A 20,975-nucleotide genomic window follows, 5' to 3' on the forward strand; every position below is an offset into this window, starting at 1 on the left:
TCCTCCTGGATTGACAGAACATCAGAGAATGATAAAACAATGTGGACAAAAAAGAAGCTCCTTGACGCAAGAGGTGCATACTTGTATAACTGGACAAGGACAAGGAAATGCTTCCCAATGGTCAGATGGCAACACAAGCAATGGTGAGTTAGTGCACAGGCTGATCAAACCAGTTTTGTGCTTTTATTTGGCAACAGTTCAGTATAGGATAAAAAAAAAACAGGTCTTACATTAATTCAAAACAGCCTATGCCTATTACATAGGAACCTTATGACATTTAAAAATCACCAGAATTTGGGTGGGCTGGTACAAGATGCAGACATGGGAGGCCTCCAGGGCAGATCAGGGAGCTCAGGGGGCCATGGCGGGACAGGCAGTCCAAGATGCCATTGCGGAGCAGGGAGCTTAGGGGGCCATGGCAGAGCAGACAGTTCAGGAGGCCATGGTGGAGCAAGGAGCTTGGGGAGCCTGACCTCGGCACTCGGCCCAGCCTCCACAGATGGATCCCTACTACCCCACCCCCCCCAAAATATCCTTGGGGAGAATATAGTCTTTAGTGGCCCTCCTTAGGCCTAACTTGGGGACTGGAGCCCTCCTTGGGCTGGACGTGGGGACTGGAGCCCTTTCAGTGCTACACTTGCGGACTGGAGCCCTCTCTGGGCTAAACTCGGGGACTGGGGCCCTCTCTGGGCTAAACTAGGGGACTGGGGTCCTCTCCTCTTACTTACGGGTGAATAGGGCGGCCAGCGGGCTCGGATCAGTGGCGGCCGGTGGGCCGTGGGCTTGGATCAGCGGCGGCCTGCGGGCTTGAGTATGCCACGGCCGGCGGGCTTGTGAATGCCGTGGCTGGCGAGCTTGACTTTGGAATGGCCGGTGGGCTGGAGAGAGCCGCAGCCGGCTGACTTGACTGAGGAACGGTCGGTGACCTTGACTTCGGAGCTGCCGGCGGTCTTGACATCGGAGCGGCCGGCAGGCTTGAGGGAGCTGCAGCCAGCAGACTTGACTTCGGAGCAGTCGGCAGGCTCGAGGGAGCCACAGCCGGCGGTCTTGACGGCGGGCTGGTTCTGGCTTGGGCCCGGACACTCCCCAGCAACGGGAAGATCCCTTCCTTAACGGCATTGTCCCGCATGATGGTAGTTGGCCCCGAGCCAGAACAGAGAATTGATGGTGGCGTCATCCAATGCCGTCGCCGCGGCGAGCCAGCAGAATTCCCAGGAGTACTCGAAGAAGGGGATATCTCAGCAGGCTAAGGCGGAGAACCGAGCAGCTATTTCAATCACCACGGAGAGAAACAAACAGGAAACAAAAACTTTTCAAAAAATGGAAAACAAACAAGGGGAGAGGGGGCACTGCTTACTGTTCTGTTTTGGGTCGGGTCATCTGTCACGGTACCTCATTGCAGGGAAAATGCAGGAGGCACGAGTAATCATAAACCGTCTTTATTGACAAAACACAGGGGAGATTCAAACATAGAAACTGAAGCAAACGCACAAACTCAACGAGTTGACCCGACAGCAAGGAAGGAACAAACAGGAACTTAAATACACAGGATAATTAACAAACACAGGTGCCATGAATTATCATTAAACTAAACGAGAAGAGGAAAAAGACCATATATGGAAAACCAGGAACAAAGACGGGTAACACAAGAAAAAAACACTGACAGATATTCTGTTGGTTATATCTATGATTTAAAACATGAATTCTCAACAATGCAAAGAGAAAAAGAGAGCACTGAGCTAAAATATTTGGATAAGGTTTCCTGCTGTTTCTTGCTGTTGGGCTATTCACCACAGATACATTATCAAACATTTTTTGAAGATTTAAACAATATATATATATATATATATTGTTGTTGTTGTTGAAAGAAGTCTCTTACCACGGTTACATTTATTTGATAAAAAATTAAGTATAAACAGTAATGTTATGAAATATTATCTGACAACAGCCAGTGCACAAGAAGTCTGACAACAGCCATCAGATATCTGATGTGGAGCACTGGCTGTTGTCAGACTTCTTGTGCAAACAAAAATCTCACTGGATTATTACAATTCATGGCAAAATGAATATTTGGAAATGTGAACTGATATTTTCTACTGACACATTACAGCAAAAGATAGAAATAACTGACTTAAAACCATTTTTAGCTGGTGAAAATACTAGTCTGCCTAAGACTTATATTTGAATATATATATATTTTAAAAAGTAATTTATTCCTGTGATGGCATAGCTGAATTTTCAGAAGCCGTTACGTCAATCTTCAGTGTCACATGATCCTTCAGAAATCAATGATTTAGTGCTTAAGTAAAATTTCTTATTATTACCATTGTTGAAAATAATTTTCAATGCTTAATAATTTAGCGGAAACCGTGATCCACTACCAATAATAAATCAAAAATAAAGAAGAAATGAATACTTTTATTTAGTGAGGAACTACTAAACTGATAAAAAAAATTTATAATGCTAGAAATTATTTCTATTTCAAATACATGCTGTTTCATTAAACTTTCTATTTTTCCCCCCAAAAAGTATCAGTTTCTACAGAAAAAAGGTTTTCCACACTGATAATAAGAGTCATGATTACTAATTGAACACCAATAATAAATGATAATTCATTGCCAATAATAATTGAGAACTGTTATTATAATGATTTCTGAACATAATGACTGGTGAATTCAGCTTTCCCATCACAGGAATACATTACATTTTAAAATATATTAAAATAGAAATCAGTTATTTTAAATTGTAATAATATTTCACAATATTCTGATGTTTTTCCATCCTTAGGCATTTGAAGCCTTGGATGGAAAATCTAATTGTACATCTAATGTACTTAAGAAGCGATTTTAAATTGGCATGAAATTTGAGTTTAGCAATATTGGTCTGCATTCACTCAATCATTCTGTTTAACAGCAGAGTGATCATGAAGTAACGAGAAGCATCACAAAAACCAAGAATAAACCAATAAGATGCAGTTACACAAACAAACTTTCTGATGAGCATAATTGAAATGAAAGTGTTTTGTTTTTATTAATATTTCACATAACAGCTAGTTTAGAGAGATGTTTTCCCGAAAGTCTGGATCTGTTCTTTCTACCAGATCTGTAGCCTTTCCTCTCAGACAATGAACCAAAGAGGTGGAAACTGGAGCCGTACAGTAGGAAAACTAGTATCTCTCCCTGACATTGGTGCTTTAGTTATGTATTTATTTGCTGGATGGAAAGTAGACTTTTAAAATCTGAAACCATGTTGTTTTAAAGTTGGGGTCCAGGTAGCTCACACAGAATCCATGAGAACTTAAGTGGCCGGTATTAATGAGGGTCATACTCAAGCGTAACAAACAAGTGGTCCTTTTAGACAGCAGCACAGACTTTGTCTGTTTCTCCAACCCTAAGAAGACGGCATGATGGACCTCAGCCAATTTACACAAAGTTAGTTCCCCCCTGTGGTCTGGAAAGTGTACCTATAGGAAACTGTAAAGACCTCAACCTAAGCCTTCAGCCTGAGTGCAGTGCAGGACAGTTCCTGATTTCGCAAATCAAACAGCCCACATAAAAATGAAGGATATACCAGTTCCATATGGAACCCCAGGAATGACATTTAATTCAAATAAACAGTTTCCCCTTCGCAGACAGACAGATCTCAGCTCTGCAGCCCAAACAGGGTAATGTGAAGAAACATTTGTGCCTGCTGAGGGAAAAGATACTATTACACTCTTAGCCTTGCTACTAACTTCACCTTTAAACGCCCTCCGTTCCTCCTCCCCTGCTCCCTTTACGTAGTCCTCACAGCTACAACCTCTTCTTCTTCTGTTTATGACTACCTCTAATCTTTAGCTTTATGCTACAAGATTTTACATTCATTGTTGCACATATTTCTATAAACAGCTCATGTTTTTATTGTGATTTATTCACTGATTCTGAAAAGCAACATTACAAAAGCGCCAAATAAATAAAACTAATAAAACAATTATTATTATTATTATTATTGTTGTTGTTGTTATTATTATTAGTATTAGTACATTAATAATAATAATTATTAATAATATTTAGAATACTTTAAAATACTTAGGCTATTATTATTATTACCGAATGCATCACACATAATAATAACAACAATGAATAATAAATATGAATTATTATTATTTTTCTTATTATTTTCACAAATCTAATAACAATAATAAATATTAGTTTATTATTACTATTATAAATTTTGCAAATGATAATGTTTTTTTCAATTATTATTTATTGTGCATTTCTTAAACCCTATACATGACAGAAAACAGCTGAAAAAGAAGGAATATCTAAAAGAGAGACAAAAATGGGAAATATACAAAGAAACAGAAAAGTATAATTGTGCATTTCATATATGATGTTATTATTATTATTATTATTTCACTAATCCTTGACACGGCAGAAAACATTAAACAAGAAAGAATATCTTAAACAACATAGCAAATAAAGAAACAAAGAAATCGAAAAAAGAAAAGGGGAGAAACAAGTGCAACCAATTCATTTAACAAAAAAAAAGAGGCAGAGCACATAAACATCTGAACAACACTAAGTAAACAGCACATTTTCAATTGAGTTTTGAAGGTGGGAAGAGATGAAATTTCACTGAGATACTGCAGGAGAGAATTCCAGTGTCTAGGGGCCACTGAAAGACCTACCACCCATGGAGGACAATCTTGACCCGTTAATAAATTGGCTCCGGAGGAATTAAGTGTCTGAGCAGGAAAGTAGGATGAATAAGATCTGCTAGATACTGCGGTGCAGGACCATGAAGGGCTTTAAAAACTGTAATTAGAATTTTGTACTGTACACGATAAGCCAGAGGAATTGGCAGAACATCTCTGTAAAAAAAAGGCCAGTCTGTTTTTGGATTTTGGACTCCAGAATAAGATACTTGTGTGGTTAAAAAGCTTAACCAGCAAGTTGACCATCATCATACTGGTTGAAGATTTTGTTGGTAAACAGCATGTCTATGCTGGTCCACCAGCCAGACCAGAACCAGCCTAGACAGGGAGTGATTTCATAACTATTTAGTGACTAAGCTTTGTACGTATTGTATTTTTTGAAGCAATTTAGTTGGAAAACCAGTTAGAAGTGAGTCACTGTATTATATACTTCATGTATTGATATAAGAAGGACAGAATTAACACAATATTGAATTTCCCATCTAACTACTGTGATTGTCCTGATGAAGATGGAGTTTTTTTTAAAGGGATGTTCTTCATCTTTAATTTGTGTATTGCATTACAAGGCAGTGGGGAAGTGAATAGAGATATAAAGAGGATTCATATAGTTGTCTTTCAAACTGATGAAAGAGCTCAGTCTGCCAACTGATCGATTGATGAATGAGCTCATGGGACAGGTTGATCTTTTACAGCAATGCACAACTAGTGGCCTCGGTTAAATCCAGAATGAGAGGGAACAAGCATCTCTCAGACTGTCATAAAAGGACAACTATAACCTATTTCAATGGACAATAACCTGATCAGAGTTATCCTTTGGTGATCTAATTGCATCAACAACAAGCTCTGTAAACATACTCCATATACTGCATGTTCTCACAAACAAATCTCATTGAAACTACTCAAATCAGTTTAAATTAAAATCACAAGATTATTCTTGGGGGAGAATTGAATCCACTACAGTATAAACAGCGGGAGACGATGTCTGACAGATGTGAGTGAGAGGATATAGATCATAGCTTATCCACCCTGACAGAGGTCAATCAATGATCTCCTTCACTATTCCTGAAGGTATTGTGCATGAGGTTGACAAAGCCAATGGGTAGAGGTTGACATCAATAAATGAATTCATTTCACCACAAATGGCATTTCAGGTCACTTCTACTCCTCCTGAGTGCTTGTGTATCCCTGCATTATGTTGTTTGTATGCCAAATTGTGGTACGTCATGCTTGTTCGAATGCCACTGACATTTTCTTGCTAGTATTGGTATATTTTGATTCATTATGTGATTATCTTCGGAATAAGGTCAGATGACTGCCATTTTCTGTTTGTTCAGCTTCTTTAGTGTTCTTCACATTTGATGTTCAGGGTATCTGGGGACAATTGTTAAAGCGACAGTTCACTTAAAATGAAAATTCTGTCGCTTACTCACCCTCATGTGGTTCCAAAAATGTATGACTTGCCTCAGTTTTTTGCCTCTACAGCATTGTTTTGGACCCCATTAACTTTCATGTATGCTGATCAAAACCAGACATTTTTTAAAATACCTTCTTTTTGTGTTCTGCAACAGTCAGTCATACATGTAAACGATTAGTAAATGATGACAGAATTTTCAACTTGCTGGGCGGTATACCGGTTCACACCGAATACAATATAGCAAACGTATGAAGCAATCAGAGAAACATACAAAATGTGCAGAGCGGGGGTACGCGAGGACTGGAATTTAGAACCGCTATTCTAGACATGCCAAAAATTTGAGGCTACAGCACAGCAGCTCTTCTTCTTGGTTTTCTCTGATGCACTAACTCTGCAACAGCTCTTCTTCTTCGTCGTCTCGTCTGATGCGCTCACTCAACCAAGCGTTCTAACCACGACCTCGCCCCTCCTCACCCCCGAACCATTCGAATTTCTGTAGGCGGGAATTCTTTGTAATGAAATTCTAATGAGCCGGTTTGTGATATCATAAAGCCCGGAAACCAAACGCTGTAGTCCAAACGAGCCGTTTGCTGTAGTTCTTGAAAATGGATTTTTTTAAAAAACGAAATATCTCCCTTTGGAGTGGACTTTGAGATTTGTAACTTTCTAGATCTTTTTTATGCCCAAACATACACACTACACACTGACTAAAATTAAAAAAGTGAAAAAGCATAATAGGACCCCTTTAAAAAGGGTTGTGTTTAGTCACTATTTAGTGTGGTATTTTTTGACAATATTCACTCATCATGACAGTAAAATAGGGCATACTAAGTCAATATACTGCAGTATTTCCTCTCTCAATCAGTAGAAAATATGGTTAACACCTGGTCATGCATGAAAAAAAAATACCGTCATGTACTGTGAAACCGGTATAATTTTGAAAAATACCGTGATATACATTTTTGGTCATACCGCCCAGCACTAACTTAGAGTGAACTATCCTTTTAAAATGTGATATGAACGTCTGAAAAATTTACTCAATCTTGTGGTGACAGCCCCGAGCCTCCACCTCAATCTCTCTCCAACCTCCCAAGATGCACCAAATCCCCTCCTCCACTCTTTCAATGACCTCATACACCCTAAGTTGACCTTTTCAGTTACCTTTTTGTGCAGTAACCATTTTCAAATATGATTTATCGTGGCCAACAGCAACGATTCTCAAACTTTTTTTAAGTACTTGACCCCAGAACAAAATTTCACTTTGACATTATGTCGTCATAATGAACAAATGCAATCAAACATGATTCACTACTAACGTTACTCATCTTCAATGAATAAAATCCTAAATAATATGGTCTATTCCTATTTTGTTTTATAAGAAAATATGATCATGTCAAAATATACAAATACTTAACACAGATTTTAAAAGATTCTACAGACTGCCTGCAATAATCACAGTGGATGTATCTTGTAAACCTTTATCTTTAGTTCTGTTTTCTAAAATCCAAACTGAAATCTGTTACATTAAATGGTCATAAATTATAGCACTCATTATCCTCATATACTGTATGGATGTGATTGAGTAAATGTTATAACGTCCATTTAGCTCCCCTTAAATCTTTCATTTATCAACACCCAGCGAGCCAGTGGAGTGAAGAATGTGTGTTGTTGTTGTCAATGTCGCTCCAGTGCGTATTCCAGCCATGCGTTGTTGTATCCATAGTTACTCATAGATTGCATCCTAATTTGCCAGGCGTTCTCATGAGACCACCCACTTCAAACACCCCTCCACCCCATGTGTTTCTCCAGAGTACTGACCCCTGTGCCCCACTCCTCTATGTTGGCCCCTGCTCTTTCCATACCCCCATGACCTTCCGCTCAGACATGAGGCTTGACATGGGACGTCTCATTTTCAAATCAATTCTTTCTGGCCCTGCCCACCTTGAACGTTCAAAACAAATGCATTAAAACAGGGGTCCCCTCTCCCACACCCTGAAGCCACTGACCAAAACAAGCACTTCAAAGTATTGCAAAGTATTGCAGTAACAGACCAAATGCCAACAAATGCCTGAAACTTTAGCAAACATTCAACTCCTGGCTTCACACCAAAGCACTGCATGTTATGAGCCTTACATTCAAATTTAGTTAGGAAAACAAAAAGAGCAATATCATATCCGTACACTGAAAAAAAAGTGTAAAAACTATTTTCACTCAGAAATTACTAGTCAATTTCACAATTACAAAGAAACGGCGAGAACCCCATTGAAATAAACATGGAATTTTGAAGTAGAAAGAATGAAAAAGTATTTTCTTGTAAAACACTAAATTAATCTGCTTTATTTGCAATTTTGAAAAATCATTTTTACAGTGCATGTATTTGTTTATGAATTGTGAATTGTTTCCCATGTAATATCTGCAAATAGTTTGTTTTTCCAGTCTTCTTAGTTTTCTAATCCCATCAACATCCTTCCAATGTTGGCGTTGTTACCACACCTACTATGTTATTGGTTTCCTGCTTGTCAAAAAGGAAAAGAAATCTGACAGATGCTGAAATATGAAACTAAATAAACAAGACAGAGAGAAGACAGATTTCTTAGAAGCTGTATTTCCATGTCCCTGTTAGAACTTGAGAGAATTACGTGTAATGGTTAATAGGAAGGACAAAGAACAGATATTAGACCTTAGGATAGAATAACAACTTATAAGACAGAATGTAAAAAATATAAAATTACAAAACCAACACATCTGATAGGATGACTGACATCTATATTAATTAGAGTCCTAAAAGCTCTTAGCATGCTAAACTTTCTGGCGAGCTGTCGGCTGGAAAATATGGCTCATCTTTCTGGAATGAGCACTTCCTAACTTAGTTAAGCTTACCCATAAATGAAAATTCTGTCATCATTTACTCACCCTCATGGCATTACAAACCCATAAGACTTTTGTTCATCTTCCAACCAAAAATGAAGTTATTTTTAATACCTGAGAGTTTTCTATGCCTCAATTCCACTAAAACGTTGACACTTTATTAATTTAATCTATATGATTTGAGCAGTTTAGTCTGAAGAACCGTTATTGCTTTATATGATGAACCGATGTAATTCAGTCTTTTATTCACATATGCATGCACATAGAGCACATTAAATATGGCAAACAAAAGCTTAAACATGTTTGTGTGACAGGCAAGAACAAACTTCATTGGTTTAAATGTAAACAGCCTAAATTAAATTCAGTTTGTTCATCATATCAAGTCTCTTTAAAGTGCCTCTATTATGGGTAATGAAAGGTTCATATTTTGGTTTTGGGAGTCCCCAACAACAGGTTGGCATGCATGCAAGGTCAAAAACACTTTCATTGTTTTATAATATGCATTTATTTTTTACCTTACTTGCTCAACGACTCCCAAACGATTCGCTCAACGATTAATTTTCCCAAACCCCTCCTTTGCGTGACGCTAATCTGCAGTGATTGGTTCGATTGGTTGATTTCATGTTCATTTAATCTTGCCGGTAATTCCTGATAAAGCAGCATTTGTGAAGGCAGTGCTGCTTTGTGTACAGCGTTACCGGAGAAACCACTATTTTACTGCTCCAAAAGCGGCACCTAGTGGCAAAAAAATTAATTTGCATTTTCATTGAGACCAATGCGAAAAGACCAGCCAGTTTCAATGATTCAGAGTCGACTCTTTCTTTTGCGAGACAATAACTTTATACACGTTGCACTTTCAGATTTAGAATATTGCAGGATGTTAGGGGCACTTTAAATAACTGTCACCGTGCCACCTGTGGGACGCTTGGCACTCTTTTGTTTTGTTGTCCTTTTTCTCTATCAAATATTTTAGTAATCATCATAAATTATATATCGTTTGAAAGCTTAGAAGCCCAAGATTCATCTTGTGAAAACATTGTAAAATCAGACATTGCTAAATCATGGAAATGGTACTTTAAAATCTTTTGGCGATCTCCTCCCCCTTAGCGGGCGGTGTCAAGTGTCATATTACAAAATGCATTACGGTCTTTTACGATCAAAACTTTTTATAATCTTGACATAAAACATATAATAGGAAAGGTCGGAGTCTCAGGATTCCATATTTTGTGGTTATTTTAGTAATATTGACAGAGAAACCTAGATATTTGTGACAGAAAAATGCATCAAAAAATTCAATGGAGTTTTGATGGCACCCGATGGCTGTTTGTGGTATAACGCCCTAAATAAAATCTCACAGAAACATTTGAAAAACATTTTCATATCAACTTCAAATTTGGAACATAACTTATTTAGACATAAGGCTTTACTTTACTTGTTTAGCAATTTTAGAGAAAAACCTGTTATGTAAAATATTTATTTTATATAAAATATAATAAAAATTGTACTGTTCATTTTCTTTACAGAAAATTTAAACTTCTATAACTTTTTGACATTTAAATTTTTTTAAAAGAGGGGGGGGGGGGGGACAGTTAAGGGGTTAAATTGATCGATTCATTTTACTGCTAGATTTATTTATTAACATCTCTTAGGTTGCGATAAAAACATCTTAAATTGTCTTTCAAGGATGCATGAAAGTCTTCTGAGTTAGGAATGACATCAGGGTGAGTTGTAAATTATGACAATTTTAATTTTCGAGTGACCTAAACTAAAACCGAGGTTCTCAATATGGAAATTCATAGTTTTTCACCAACCGCTCTCTCTACTGCTTTTACAACATCACAGTAAGTTATCAATCTGGCACTGCTTGTGTGGGATGTTATGTCATAGAGGATACAACAGCTACTAAACTGGAAGTCCGCATATGGTTTGGCTTAGAGGGTAAAATAAACACACTGCGATCTGTTCTTGATCCCCTGCTAACATTAATTCACTAAACTATATCCAAATAACCATATTCAGCTGGCATTTGCAGTAGGTGGGGTCCTTGATCAAATAAAAAGTGATGAATTACTCCACAAAAACACTCAAATTGCCCCTGAGTCCACATTTGAGGTGCTTAAAGCTGCCATATATGTCACGCAAACGAGATTCAACATAAACTTTATTATAAAACAAAGCTTGTTTATCCATCATTCCCTATTCCCTCAAGCGCAGGAAGCTCAAGGAAACAGCTGCACCATCATATCTGTTTAAGAACCGACTTTGACCTCCACCCAAACCTGCTGAAATGGCACAGCAGGCTGGAGCAACCTGTTCCATCCTGAACGGTAACCTAACATATTGATTGTTCTAGGAGCAGAGTGCATTGGCGGTGAGCTGGAGGACTGTGTGTAGAGAAGCAGAGGAGACACCTGACTGGGGAAGATTTTAATGAACTCTGGCAGGTTCCTGTGGCCATGTCATTGTGCATAAAGTCAGCTTGCCGAACCGCTCATCTCCCCACAGGAGCAACACTAGCCTCTGAATCTGACTGACTTCAACCATCGCTCTGTGCTGTCTTTATACGCTTGATTCATTGCGCTCGGTGTGGCTTTTATCAATTGGCTGGTCATCATTTCCTCAGGGTTTGAATAGCTTCTCAATCATCATACAATGAGTCCTAGCGAGTTCCATATATATGACAGTGGATATATGTAGGTCATGACCAGATCGGTCTGCTAGGAAACTGTAAATCTCAATGGGAAGGCGATGAAGGCATGGTAGTCCAGCCTGACTAAACATCTTGGTTCAATCATTTTAATTCTGGTGACCAGACGCCTGAACTACTGCAGAAAATATGGTACAGAATGGATATTGCCTGCACAATCCCAGGTGTTATGTAGAGACGGAGAAAGAAATATTTTGATATCGATGCCCCCTAAGTGATGTTCTCAATGTGCTATTGACATTTTAGCATCTTTTTGAGGATCAACCTTAGTGATGTACTTTCCTAGCTACCGGTTAAGACTGTAATCACACTTTCTGTATTCTGTTGTATGTTGCTTTTTATAAAGAAGAGCATACATATATACAATAAGTGTTGGGGCAATAATGCCCTCTAGTGATATCACATGCCATCACATCAATTTTAACACCGAACATGTGCATTTTCAAAGAGCAAATGGGTGTTTGTTCTCGTTTGTATCATGATACTAACTGTCGAATGTGGCTGCAAGTCAGTCCTCACGTGGTCATCAGAGAGAGACTTCGTCCTTCTTACAAGACTGCAAAATCTCTGCAACACACAAGCACAGCACACAACTCCAGCCGATGATGTCATCTGTAACTGACCCATCCCCCATCAGTGAGGAAGATTCAGTGCAGATTTGAGGGCTTGTGCACTGAGATACCTCAATGGTACTGATTAAGGTATGCCGGGAACATCCTCTCCTCATTTTCTCAGTCAAAAGGGCCCAAAAGGCATTTCTTTTAAAGACGTTTATAAACACGGAGCTCTTATAATGACTTTTGACATTATATTTTGATTATTTATGTCAAACATGCTAAATGTCATAAATATGCATGCCAAATATACTGTATATAATTTTAAGATATGTCAAAAGACATTTATAAGATCTACATATTCTAAGGAGACAAAGAAGGCTTTGAATTCTTCCAAGCTTTCTCTCTCTATCTAACAATCATCGAGAGTTAAACCAGCTTTGGAACAATATGAATTGTATATATTAACGTTCAAAAGAGTATGATCTTATGCTCACCATGGCTGAATTTATATATGAAAAAAACATTACATACGGTACATAATCAATATATATAATTACAATTTAAAATAACTGCTATTTTATTTTAAAGTGTAATTTATTCCAGTGATGGCAAAGCTGAATTTTCAGCAGCCATTACTCCAGTTTACAGTGTCACATTTCTGACAATCCTTCCGAAATCATTATAATATGCTGATTTGGTGCTCAAGAAACGTTGTTAGTACTATAAATGTTGAAAACCATTCTGCTGCTTAAAATGTATTGTGGAAACTCTCCACAAAATCTTTATTATTCACTACTAAAACCCTAAACATTTTTGCTACTTGAAATAAAATAAATGGTCATTTAATTTCCGAGAATTTTCATTCATCTATGGGAAGCAGATCTTTCTCTGTTATGGCTCCAAAACTTTAGAATTCATTGCCCCGGTCTCTTCGGACAATAACCTTACCACACTGCATGAATTTAAGTCCAAACTCAAAATCTATCTTTTCAACCAGTCACAATATGTTTTTTTCCTAAACTGTTATGGTTCTCTGCTGTATTTGATTGTTTGCTGTATTTGACTGTTTGCACTATACTGTGATATGCAACTGCAATCACACATGTCTTGGACTTGGCTAATGTCTATTGTCCTTCTATGTATGAAATGATTGTTTATTGCTATTGTCATTGTGAAGCATCCTTGAGCTTGGGAAAGGTGCTATATAAATCAAACATTTTTTTTTTTTTAAATGTTGCCATGTCACCATTTCTCATTTTCAATTAGTTTACCTCGGAGAGCTAAAATAACAAAATTAATTAAAACTAAAAAAAATTCTCTGCTGTATTTGATTGTTTGCTGTATTTGACTGTTTGCACTATACTGTGATATGCAACTGCAATCACACATGTCTTGGACTTGGCTAATGTCTATTGTCCTTCTATGTATGAAATGATTGTTTATTGCTATTGTCATTGTGAAGCATCCTTGAGCTTGGGAAAGGTGCTATATAAATCAAACATTTTTTTTTTTTTTAAATGTTGCCATGTCACCATTTCTCATTTTCAATTAGTTTACCTCGGAGAGCTAAAATAACAAAATTAATTAAAACTAAAAAAAAAATATATATAGTTACAGTATTACAAAAACACAACAAAATTACTAAAACTTTCAAATTGAAGTGAAAGCAGAAAGTTAAATTATTAAAATCTAGTTTTAAATATCAAAACGCTAATACTACAAAGAGACAGAGAGCGAGAGAGAGAGAGACTCATGCCTCATTCATATTAGCTATAGGATGAGCATTTAATGTGTGAGTGAAATACAGCAAAGACTGATGACTAGAAAAGGAGACTCTTTTGAAATATCTTATACCTTATATCTTTTGATGTCCCTCTCCCACTGTAAGCTTCAGAGATCAGTCTTCCTTAGCACTCTTAGTTCTCTGACATTTAGGATGATATTTGCACCACGCTGAATCTAAGCCTATCACCTCATGTCTCTATTGGGGCCGTCTGAGGAGAAAGTCTCGCCTGTGAGATGTCTCCATATAAGGATCCTTTTGTTATTTCTCAGTGAACCCGTGCGCTCCAGACTTAAAGAATAAAATATACGTCTGGACATCAATGAATAATAAACTGTTGTTTGAGATAATAAAGATGCTCGAGCTCAGTCTTCAAGGCCACGCTTCCTTGATCATGTGCCAAACGTTCTCTCGAGATCAACTACCCCCAGAATCGACTACAGTTTCACGTCCATTGGTTTCTTGTGAACTTAAACTCGACTGCCATATGTACATCCCAATGTGAACCTATATCCACATGCATGCACAAAAAGAGTCATTAGCTGCATGGGCAGACGTTGTCTTTGGATCCGAACTCAACTAAAACTGTTATCTCTGTCAGTGGTCTTTATGTCCTGAAAGAATGTATAAAAACAACCATACACGTCTCTAAAATAAAACATACTTTGTCTTTTAGGGATGAAAAGAGACAAAGATGGTTACAGCTCAGTCCTGCCAAAGAAAACAGCCTTTGTGTGGGACAGATTCACTTCTGAGCCTATAGTCGAACCTAAAGAATCAATCTCTGATGTTCAAATCCAAGAGGCCTGTCAAAACGACATTTTCATCCGAACCATTCAACAAATAAGAATCAAACTCTGAGGTTTCATCTCACACTTTGGAAAACTGGCCACCTAGAAGCGAAATATGCTAAATGACTCACAGGATATTTAACATGAGAGATGTGGCATATGAAAATGTAAAAGGACACATGCATGATAGACATAATGTTTGTGGTGACAGGAATGAGTATCTGATTGATGGGTGGCTGCTTTTCCTGGGTTTGTTTGGGATGTAACAGAGGGAAAGTACAGATGTGGTGTCAACCGGGCTTGCCAGGGCATTACCTGTCACCATAAACAAACTCTCCTCTCATAAACAATGAAATAAAATCCTTCCTTGTACTTCCCTGCGGTTCTGTTTTTGCTCTCCTGATTGAGCATAGATGGGGAAAATCCAGTGAGCTTCAAGCTGCCAAAGCTGCAAGCAAAAGAGGGTTGGTGAACTGCCATCATAACGGCAAACAGATATAAATCGCACGAAAAGCGAATCTCATGGACTCACAAGCATTTAAATCTTGGCGAAACTTCTAAGCGCCTAAATTACTCATTTACTGCAGTTATAGATCACAAAGAATGTTGTTATGCAGAGAACATCACAAAAATGTCAGATATGGGAAGAGTGTGGAGGATTCCCGCCAAACATAATGTTATGATATGAACGACTTTTGTTTATTTTCACAGCATTGATATAATGAGGAAAAGGTGGATTTACAAGAACAACAAGATGCGTGACAACCACGAGGAAAAGAGCTCAGGTATTTTTCGGAGGTTCAAAGTTGCAAAATCTGCCTTCTTTATCACTCGACTCTCATAAAGTTAGCAATATGACCCAACACTGATCTTTACCAGAGCCACTGATCTTTACAGATTCAAGTACAACTTATACCTTACTTAGCAAATCAATGTTATAGTCACTGTGTCCAAACCTTAATTACAGTGAAATTGAACGCAGGGCCCAGAACAGCCTAGGGTGCCTATTTGAGGATGTGTACTGAGGGTCTGCATTTTATGAATTTGATATGTATCATCTGAAAGAAAATAAGATTGCAAAAATTAATCACACGGTGCTGCTCTTCAAATAGACCATAGTGATTATGCACAGGAGAATAATCAATAGCAGAAATAGCAGTATACCGATACTACCTATTTAAAGTTCACACGTTTGATCGTTTTAACTTCTTTTTAAAGAAACTGGTATACTCGAACTTTCGCAATGCACAAAAGGTTATTTGTAGTGTAAAATTATTGTTTTGACTATAAAAAATATTCTTCACACTCTAATATCATAAAATTAAGCAATATCACACAAGCCACAGCACTGTTTTTCCAAATATCGGTTGTGATTTACTCTGTGATAATCACAGTTAGGCTAATACATACCAACAGAGTAAAAGCAACTGTCATCTTGTTTTTAAGCAACACTTAAAAAATGTTGATATTAGGGAACTTGAACACACATTACCTTTTTCTGTTTCCAAACAACCCTGAAGAGTTTCGCAACTCCGAGAAACAGACAGCATCAACGAATGAATCAGTGTTTTTTGAAGTAGCCTAACTGGTCGAATGATTCATGAATAGCCCGGTTCGGACTGTAATTGTTTCTCATGTGGACCTCTGTAAAAATAAATGTACATGGCACCTCAGTGATAAAACTCAGATTCGGATGACGATTTATTCACTATGGAGAAGAGTTCTGTGATCCTATGAACCCTGGAACGCTCTGTCCACGTGGCAGTTGCATGATGGTCTGCTGTAAGGTAAACATAAAGCTGCTCGGTTTATATTTTTATGTAGCCTATGTAATTGTAGGCCTATATAATACATATTTTAAAACTGAATTCCATACATGTTGCTGCCATAATAATGGCACATTTCAGTAGTTTACATGCTTTTCCTTTCTTTTTTCTTTTTATTCTTAATAGCTCCTACTGGCTGTGGTGGAGCAGAATGAAATATTGTTCACATAAGTATTTTTTCCCTTCGTTGTATATAAGCATGCACATTACAGCGAAGTGCAGCAGTTACGCTTGGCAATGATCAAATAAGATTTAGACATTGAATTTTTAATCAATTTCTTTTTGTAAACTCAGAAACGTGGATTCGAATGGCAATTAATTCAGCCAGGGATTTTTACGCGGTGGTGGTGGAAAAACACCGTCATTAGGATTCGGGCAGCAACCATTACAATCATTGATTAATATCACAACCCCTACTTTTTAAAAATCGCTGACGTCCCCATGAGAAACAATTACCGTACAAATTGGGCTAAAGACTCATTTAGTAGTACTGGTGAATTAATTTTTAATTTTTTTTTTAAATTAAATTTAGTGACTCACTCATGAAAATGTCTCAGGTTACTTATGTAACCATGGTTCCCTGAGTAGGGAACGAGACACTGCGTCCTCTAGGAGTCGCTATGGGAAACCTAGAGGATGCAGTTCGAAGTTCCCATGAACGGGAACGTCTCAGGTTACTTATGCAACCATGGTTCCCTGAGTAGGGAACGAGACACTGCGTCCTCTAGGTTTCCCATAGCGACCCCTAGAGGACGCAGTACGAAGTTCCCATGAAAGGGAACTTATTAATTGTTTAACGACGGAACAACACCAGAACTGTTCATTGTTTGTATCACTCCGCTTCTTTATTTTAAGTCCTGCAGACATGCGAGAAAAGATAGGCCTATATTAAGAACTCGTTTCGCGACATAACTAAAATAAAAATTGGGAACAAATTAATCAAACGTGGACCACCAATTAAAAAGTCATGGGAAAACATTCTTAAAGGGGTCATATGATGCGATTTAAATTTTTGTTTTCTCTTTGGAGTGTTACAAGCTCTTGGTGCATAAAGAAGATCTGTAAAGTTGCAAAGACTAAAGTCTCAAATCCAAAGAGATATTCTTTATAAAAGTTAAGAGTCAACCATGCCTACCTAAAACGCTGGTTCTAACACGCCCCCACATGTCTACATCACGATCTGGGAAGATTTGCATAACGCTGCCCAAATGTTCATGCAAAGAAAGAAGGCGTAACTTATTATTTCTTTGAAAGTGCAACTACTTTGGTTGGCCTTCCAAAAGAGGACGAATTCCACTTCGTCATGCCTAGAGCTGATCCGTGCTGGTCGCTGAGGAAATACATCAACTTCACGCTGTCGATTGCTGGATTGGCTTTCACCGTGGAGGAAGTGGAGTCCAGCCTGGGGTCGTCCTTCGTAGAAATCAGTGGTTGTTGTATATACAACACTGTTCCAGAACAGTTTAACCCAAATATTCAGATGTGTCCAGCACATTTTATGGAGGACTGTTTCCTGATCCTGGTAGAGTAGACTACAATGCCGACTGTTCTGACTCACAGACTGTAAGTACGTTTTTTATATTTAAAGAATTTGCCACTGATGATTCAAACGTGAGTTTTGAGCAGTGTAGAGTAGCACTTGTTGTTTGTAATTTCTCCGATCACAAATGCAGACATGGTTTTATGTTCACGCGGAAAGATGCAACGCAACGTGTAAAAAGACAGTATAAGTCATTATAATCCATAATTATGTCCCCACTGGATGCAACAAATGCCTAGTTTATAATGGGTTTTAATGTTTTTGCCTCTTTGCTCCGGCCGGACAAGGCATCACAATATGGTAAGGGGAGTAACATTTCCGTCATACGCTTGAGGTATTCGGCCAATCAGAGCACACCTCGCTTTTCAGACCGATGAGCTTTGTAAAAATCGACGCGTTTCAGAAAGGCGGGGCATAGAGGAGAAACAATAATGTACAGTATGTGGAAAATAATGTGTTTTTTAAACCTTAAACCGCATAAACACATTTCATTACACCAAATAGACCAAATAATGTTCTTTTTAGCAGCATCATATGACCACTTTAATTTGTGGCCATTATATCATATTTAGGCTAGTGCACAAAAATAGACAAGCACAGTGATACAAACAGTGAAAAGTAGTGCTGTTGGACATGATGGCTGCTTTGGAAATTGCATAATCTCTGAGTAGGTACTTCTTTTGAATTAATAGCTACTTAAAACATACACACACTTAAATCACGTTCACCCTGCTGGGTACAAACATCTGATAAACGTCTTTAAAAACTACGTTTTACATAGGCCTACATTATAAATAATTAACATCTTAACAACATTTTATAAATGTCTATTATTTAATATCTAACAGATGCAGATAAGCAAAACCTCTTATGCTCTCCTGTGGCCTCATGGGATAGTAAAATGTCCATCAAACACTTCAGAAATAAAAATAAACTCGGAAATAGTTTACTCTGGGACTTTTACCTACTGTTTTGTGAATACTGTGAATTCGGACAAAAAGCTTATTTGTAGTTTTTTTTTTGCCTAGCCTACTGTATATGCAATTTTGTATGCAGCCAATATGCCACACAGCCAAGCTAATCAGAGAATTGCAACTAATGGTTGCATAGGTTGTTTATGGCACTAAGAAAAAAATACTTAAAGGACATCGCTGCCAAAACTCCTTTTTTGGTTTTTGCTGGCACTTTAATTTTTAAGAGTACATACTGTAGATCATGTTTTCCAATACCTTCCTTCTTTACACACATCTGAGTTTGACATCTCAACAACAAGATTAACCGAACAAAAAGAAAAAAACTCAGATGAAACAAAATTTGGATGGTTTTTATTTGATACTTTCCAAGACATACAGACAAGACATATTTTCTTTCCAGTGTTTTGACAGTTGCCATTTAGAGTTCCAATTTCATTCAGCAATCTTTGCAGCTCCGGCTCACCCAGAGAGGATGTGCTTGATGAAGGACGTGTAGTTAATGCAGCCGTTGGCGTCTTCTTGTCCGGCCATCAGACGGTCCACCTCATCTTCTGTCATTTTCTCCCCAAGTGTTGCCAAGACATGACGGAGCTCAGCACCCATCACTGTTCCATTTCCTTCTTTGTCAAAGACTCTCAGACCCTCAACAAAGTCCTCAAATGTCCCCTGGTCCTTGGTTCTCGAGACATGCTGCAGCATGGGCAGGAATGTCTCAAAGTCCAGGTATTTGGTGTTCATATCTTCAGCCTTGGGCTTCCCCAGCACAGTCAGGACATCAGCGTTAGTAGGGTTGTGACCCAGAGCCCTCATCACGTCTCCACACTGGGCGTACCTTATCTTCATCTCGCCCGTTGGCGTCTCGTCAAAGAGAGTGAAGGCGTCCCTGAACTCTTCAATCTGGTCAGCGGTAAATTCCAGTGGGACACTTTTCAGGTCCAGCTCGGGCTCTTTGGGGGTCTCTGGAACCGGGGCAGGAGCTGGGGCTTCTTCTTTCTTAGGCTCTGGTTTCTTCGGTTCAACTTTCTTCGGTGCCATAATGCCAATGTTATGAGTGAAGATGGGTAACGCTGGGAAGTGTGTTGTAAAAGCCCCCGTTGGGCTTTTATATCAACGTGTCAGAGAGTGTGATAAGCCTTATCAGAACTGGAATAGTGGCATACTATATAAGGAAATGAACTGGAACAGACTTGAGTGCTGCTCATACCATGTTGAAATGTTTCTTTCCAGTAGATAAAACCAGACTAACCACGCTGTTACCTCATTGGAATGAACAAATTAAATAAATGTTCTTAAATAGCCCTATAGTCAGCTTTAAATGAAACCCTGTTCGTACGTTTTTTTGTTTTTTTTTTGCTTTTTATCAACAGGAAAATTATGTTAGCATGTAGAGACGTTAGAGTAACCTAAAAATGAAAATTCATTAATTCACATATCTTTATCTGAGAAACAGACCAAGATGTAAGTCATTATTCACTGATAATTTTCACTTCCAGATGATTGATCAATTTGAGTGAATTGAACTTGAAAACCGGATCAGTTTGACTCATTAATGAATCATTCTGTTCAGTTTTGTTAACTGGATCAACTGAAAAGTTCTAAAATGTATGATTTGTTGAATCAGACAATGCTATTTCTCTCAAAACTGTGCCAAGGACAGCTACTGTGTGTACAGTGTTTGGGGGAATACCAAATTTAAAAGCTATCCAACCTTTTTTTTAATGGCATGAGTCTGAGAGCGAGTAAATGATAACACAATTTTCATTTGTTGGCGAACTGTCCTTTTAACATATATGGACTAGTTTACCTAAAAATGAAATTG

The 20,975-nt window shown here is 38.0% G+C and overlaps 1 pseudogene; it reads right to left on the bottom strand.

Moving 5' to 3' along the window:
- Positions 1 to 19,615: 19,615 nt before the first annotated feature.
- On the bottom strand, positions 19,616 to 20,191 carry LOC107595530 (myosin light chain 4 pseudogene; annotated as a pseudogene).
- Between the last annotated feature and the right edge of the window lie 784 nt (positions 20,192 to 20,975).

Source organism: Sinocyclocheilus grahami, unplaced genomic scaffold (genome assembly GCF_001515645.1).
Source record: "Sinocyclocheilus grahami isolate Dianchi unplaced genomic scaffold, SAMN03320097.WGS_v1.1 scaffold203.1, whole genome shotgun sequence".
Lineage (NCBI taxonomy): Eukaryota > Metazoa > Chordata > Actinopteri > Cypriniformes > Cyprinidae > Sinocyclocheilus > Sinocyclocheilus grahami.